This window comes from Gavialis gangeticus, unplaced genomic scaffold (genome assembly GCF_001723915.1).
Source record: "Gavialis gangeticus isolate Ggan-Ray unplaced genomic scaffold, GavGan_comp1, whole genome shotgun sequence".
In the NCBI taxonomy this organism is placed as follows: domain Eukaryota; kingdom Metazoa; phylum Chordata; order Crocodylia; family Gavialidae; genus Gavialis; species Gavialis gangeticus.
Window position 1 is genome coordinate 35,247,390 of NW_017729028.1, and position 4,952 is coordinate 35,252,341.

General features: G+C 47.2%; 1 protein-coding gene and 1 long non-coding RNA gene across 3 annotated transcripts in view; one reads left to right on the top strand and one right to left on the bottom strand.

Moving 5' to 3' along the window:
- Positions 1 to 4,952, bottom strand: part of TFAP2B (transcription factor AP-2 beta) — a 75,164-nt gene that overhangs the window by 20,037 nt on the left and 50,175 nt on the right. Inside the window, exon 12 of one of the 2 annotated variants that reach the window (XM_019520944.1) lies at positions 208 to 318. The exons of the other annotated variant lie outside the window; for it this stretch is intronic. The gene's annotated coding sequence lies outside the window, so the exon portion shown is untranslated. Of the gene's footprint in view, positions 1 to 207; positions 319 to 4,952 lie in introns of those variants that run through there. 2 annotated transcript variants of the gene reach the window in all.
- Positions 1,928 to 4,952, top strand: part of LOC109300266 — a 21,990-nt gene continuing 18,965 nt past the window's right edge. The window contains exon 1 of the long non-coding RNA XR_002098175.1: positions 1,928 to 3,071. This is a non-coding gene — a long non-coding RNA (uncharacterized LOC109300266). The remainder of the gene's footprint in view (positions 3,072 to 4,952) is intronic.

Sequence of the window (4,952 nt, forward strand, 5' to 3'; positions counted from 1 at the left end):
GGTGGGGGGTTTTTTGTTTGTTTGGGGGTTTTGGGGTTTTGTTTTTTTTTTGCATACTACAAGACTAGCGAGAACAAATTTTCCATCTGAAGTCTCCAGATGAGGTTTATTTTAAGAGCTTCAAGACGAATAAATAAGACAGAAAAGAGTAAATGCCTCCTTCCCCAGCCGTGTCAGTATTTGAGTCGGGCACGTTGAACGGGCTTAAATATCGGACAGACAGCAGCAAAGCACGCCGCATTTTCTGTGAAACCATCAGATCTGCAATGTCTCGGATCTGTCGATCCACCTGCCCATCCGTACAAAGGCCATCGGTCTCTGTAGGAGAGGCGGAAAACAAATGAAGCCAATGAATACATTTGCACTCCGGATTATTTCAGACATTTGAGTGGCTCCATCAAAGGGACAGCAGCTGTTATTTATGAGGTCTCTATAAATGTGGGGAACATAGATGGGGGGGGGGGGGGGGGTTCACCCCAAAGGGATGAAAGACAAAAATGATGTTTATGACTATATAAATCAATGTGAAGTTTTGTAATAGAAAATAGAGCTAGCAAGAGTTGAGAACAGAGACTGAGGCGAGGGAGAGAAAGGAAAAGGGCCCCCGGGTCATGAGTGGGAAAGCAGATTATAAAACCAGAACAGTGGTAGGAAGTTTAGGACGGATACTTTATGTCGCCGGGGTTGGGGTTTTTTTGTTGTTGTTTTTTGGGTGTTTTTTTTTAAGCAGACAGACAGCCGGGCTAGCAGAGGCTGGATGGAAGCCAGAGGTAAAATGCAATGTTCTCGTGCTAGGCATGCCCCTTCCCTGCTATTTAAACCCTCCACCAGCTGGTGAGTCCATAGACACCGGGGGGGGGGGAGGTTTTCATTTGGGGAGGAACACTGCAGGGCCCGATCCTGAGTCCCCCCCCCCCATCTGCTTGTCATGGGTCTACTGGGGAAGGTTTATGGGGCTTTTCCCAGAGCCCACCCCTCCATTTCTGCAGAGATCATGAGTGACCCTACAAAAGAGCTTCCTACACCGCTGTTGCCCCCTGGCTGGAGATCAGGACCCCCCCCCTTTCCTTCTCCCACCCCACCAGGCCTCTCTGGAGCTCCACCAGCTCCTGGCACAAGCAGCGACAACAGCTCGTATCGGAGCAGACTGGCTGCGACCCTCCCCTGGCCCCTTCTGGGTGGCTTTTCCTGCCGCAGTTGGGGTGTCCCCAGCACAGCCCGTGGCATCCCTGCTCCGGCCCCCCCATGGGCTGCCTGGGGGCTTTTCAGCTCCTTGCCATTCGCCCACTTTTAGCCTCTCTCCTCGTCACTAAAAGTAGGTCACAGTTGACTGCAGCCCTTGTTTGGCTGCGCCTGTTCCAGCAGCGCTTGGAGGGGGGGTGGGACGGATCCTGATCTATCCGCTGCTTTCTATCCCTGGAGTCTCAGCGTGGGGTGGGAGGTTGCGTCTGGTGCAAAAGAAACCCCTCCCGTTCACGGAAGGGACCTAAGCCTGGGCAGGGGGTCGGCCCTGAGGATGTGGTTGGGTCCCTAAGCACTATGAAAGCCTGGGAGCTAGCACGCCGAGGATCTGCAGTGGTGTAAACGCCAGTCTCTTCCGAGCAAAAGAGGCCGAAGTGGGGGGAGGCGGGGGATTCACGCCCTGCCCCTCCCTTCCGCGGGTAGATCCGGCGTCACTCCGGCGTGACTCCGTTTCAGGGACGATTTGCTGCGCTCAAGCGCTCGTTCCTGCCCGTTCGCTCCCGGCGCTGCAGCCGCGGGAGCGGCGGCTAATCCGGCCTGGATCCTCTCGAGGTATCCACGGAGCAAGGGCGGGGGGGTATACATAATTGAAGCGTGCAAGCACAAAACGCTTCCTGTTCTTGCTTGTCGTCTTACAGGACACTTCGTTTCATGCATGGGAGATGGGAAGGGGGGAAAAAAAAAGATCCCCCCCTCCTCCCCAACCCACCTTCATCTAGCTAGGAAAGGCAAAATGAAAGAGAAAAGATCACGGTAACATGACATGAGGTTTATTAGAAATCTGTTTAGAAAGAGGAGGTCGAGATGGCAAAATTATGGACACCTCGGCGTCAGACAGAAATCAAATGCCAACATTTCTGAGAAGCAATATTTATTGTCATTTTTTTTTTCTTTTCAATGTAAAGACATGTCCTGAATTTCCCCAAAAGCCTAGATGGGGAAAATAAAGACTTCTTGGCGTTTATAAGTAAATCCGTCTGCAGAATTGAAGCAGCACCAACATTCAAAAAAAACTGAAGAGGAAAATACAACAAAACACAACAATCTTTTTTTTTTTATTCTTATTATTATTTATGTAAATCAGGTCATCACTGGACAAGAAACCGATTTCTACCCATTACCATAACAGCTTGTCTATAAAGAACAGAAAAAAAAAATTCCGATAGGATACTATCTAGAGTCAAGCTTTTTTTTTCTTTTTTTTTTTCTTTTTAAATTCCCCCACCCATTCACAGAGGTATAGATTCACAGATAAATAACCCAAAAACTACTTGCTCGCCATATTTACACATTCCCATTAAATTAAGCATAAATAAATATATACAAACTCAACATTGAATGCCTCTCCGCATTTCTTCTTAGGAAGAGTCGATTAACTGATATTTCTCACTGCATGGTAAGACTATTCAAGAGGAGGTGGTGAAGAGGAATCAGTTTTGGCATAGACAGGAAGATGGTGTAAATTTGCACCGCTTCTGTTTTTATTTTCCTTTTCTTTCTTTTTTTCTTTTTTTACCGCTATTTTTTTTTTTTTTTTGCTAGCTTTTATTTGGCACACAATATTCAGGCTCTTCAGTCCCATCTAAGTGAGGGGTTTTAATCGTTTCTTTTTTTACCTTTTATGTAAGAAAACTCCAGCCCTGTGAGTGTCCCTTTCCTAGGTTTAATCGGAAAGTGTATTTTGCTGGAACACAAGGTAACAGAAAATTGCTTTTTTTTTTAAATATAGATCTGGCCACGTTGGTGTCAGGCTGTCGTGAGCATGAATGTGTCAAAGTGAGGATTTTTGGTTTCTTTCAGTGTGAGCTTAAAAGGGGAAAACTAATACCGTTTAGAAAAGATTACCAGGCTGATGTTGTCTTTTTTAAAATATCTGGGCATATTTTACGACTTCAAACGATATCCAGGAATTTATGTTATAGAATTTATTCTGAATTTATTTCTTTAAAAAAAAAAAGTATAGGCACATAGGTAGGCATTACCTTCTAGCTAATCTCCGGTCTTTAAAATCTTCTCATGTTAAAGTCAAACTCTATGCTGAGTCCAATGGAAACTTTTCCTGGCATGATGTGGGACAGTATTCATTACAAACCTTAAAGATTCCCCATGCATAACTTAGGACAAATATACTGGCTTCTTGTTTCCTTTGCCTTTTGAGGGCATAGCAAGCAGCAAAGCTTGTTATTCCCCCAATAATCGTAGGGAAATGACAAGCAAAGACGCCACAGGCTTCACTTGAGCCGCTCATCTAGATCTGATTATATTTTCAAATCATGGGAGGTGAAATAAAAATTACAGCAACCCACCTGTTTGGTTTGAAAACAAACTTTTCGAGGTCTCTCCTTAAACATTTCCCTTGAGTTAAAAGCAAAGCTGTCACGTTAATCCTCCTGTTTATTGATTTATGATCCCGAAGAAACCCAATCTTTTAATAACTCAATTATCAGATAAACGTCAAAGGTGCCCAGCCAACAAAAGTAGTCTGGGGAAGTGCAAAAAGACTGGATAATGCCTTGCAATTAAGTTATACTTTAGCGATACTTTGAGAGCAGGAGGCTGAATTATGTATTTACGGGGAGAGATTGTTCAACAAAGTTAATAATAATCAGTAATGGATGCCTGCTACCAGTCGCCAAATATTAGATTATGGGGAAATCAATTAGGTTTCAAATCCATGCCATGTTTTTGCAATTTAGAAATGTCCAGGCAGGTCGAGAGCTGTCCTCATTGCTGGGCTAGGGACCTCTCCCACTGAAATCCGGGGGATTTGTCCTTGCCAGAGCAGGGAGGGCAGGCTGCTGCTCCCAGGCTTTTCCTTCACCCCGTAGATAAACCCACCGAGGGGCTAATTCAAAGCTCCCAAGTCAATGAAAAGACTCCCGGGGAGTTTCGTGGGGGCTGAATCCGTGAAACTGCTCCTGCTCGTACTCAGCTGCCAAAACTTTGGCTTGGGAGCGTGCACGAGTGTGTGCAGAAGTTGAACTCTTGAGCGCTTCGGGCCCTAGTCCCCTGCACAGCTGGGGGTGTTGGTCCTCCGATATAAGTAGGAAGCGACAGGAGCAGCAGCACTAGCCACACACCTTTCCATCAGCCCACTTCGGCTGAGGTTTTTCTAGCGAGACCCGCTCCCCGGGTGTGCGGTTTCTAGGGGCTTGTACTCAGCAGCTTGGGGCTGGCTTCGAGGAGCAGAGCTGTCTCCAGCTTGGCAGAAGAGGTGCCTTTAAAGCCATGTCACTGGGATGCACTTTTAGCCAAGGTCTGAATCTCATATGACAGATGTTGGAGGGAAGGGGGCCGGGGGGACTGGGCGAGACTGTCCAGGGGTAAATCCGGCTGGTTTTCCTGACCAGAACAGTCCCAGTGAAATGAAAGATTTGGTCCCAGCTGCTGGGGACCTTAGGGAGACTGCTGAACCTACTAGGTAGGCATCGGGTATGCTGGGCTCTCGTGCTGCCTCTCACTGGTGAGCCCAATGCGCTTTGACCCGTCCTGTGCCTCAGTTTACCACTTCCTTAGAATGGGTTAACAACATCCTTTGGCAGGAGGATCAATTCAGCCCAGGTTCTGCTGGGCTAATACTCTCAATGGCTGGTGAGGGACTCTTGGGAGTCAATCAGGCCAACAGGATTTGGCTTCTTTACCTAAGAGGGCGCCTTGTTTTCTGGATTTAAGACGTTGTTGAAGTCGGGGGGGGGGGGGGGGGGGGGGGG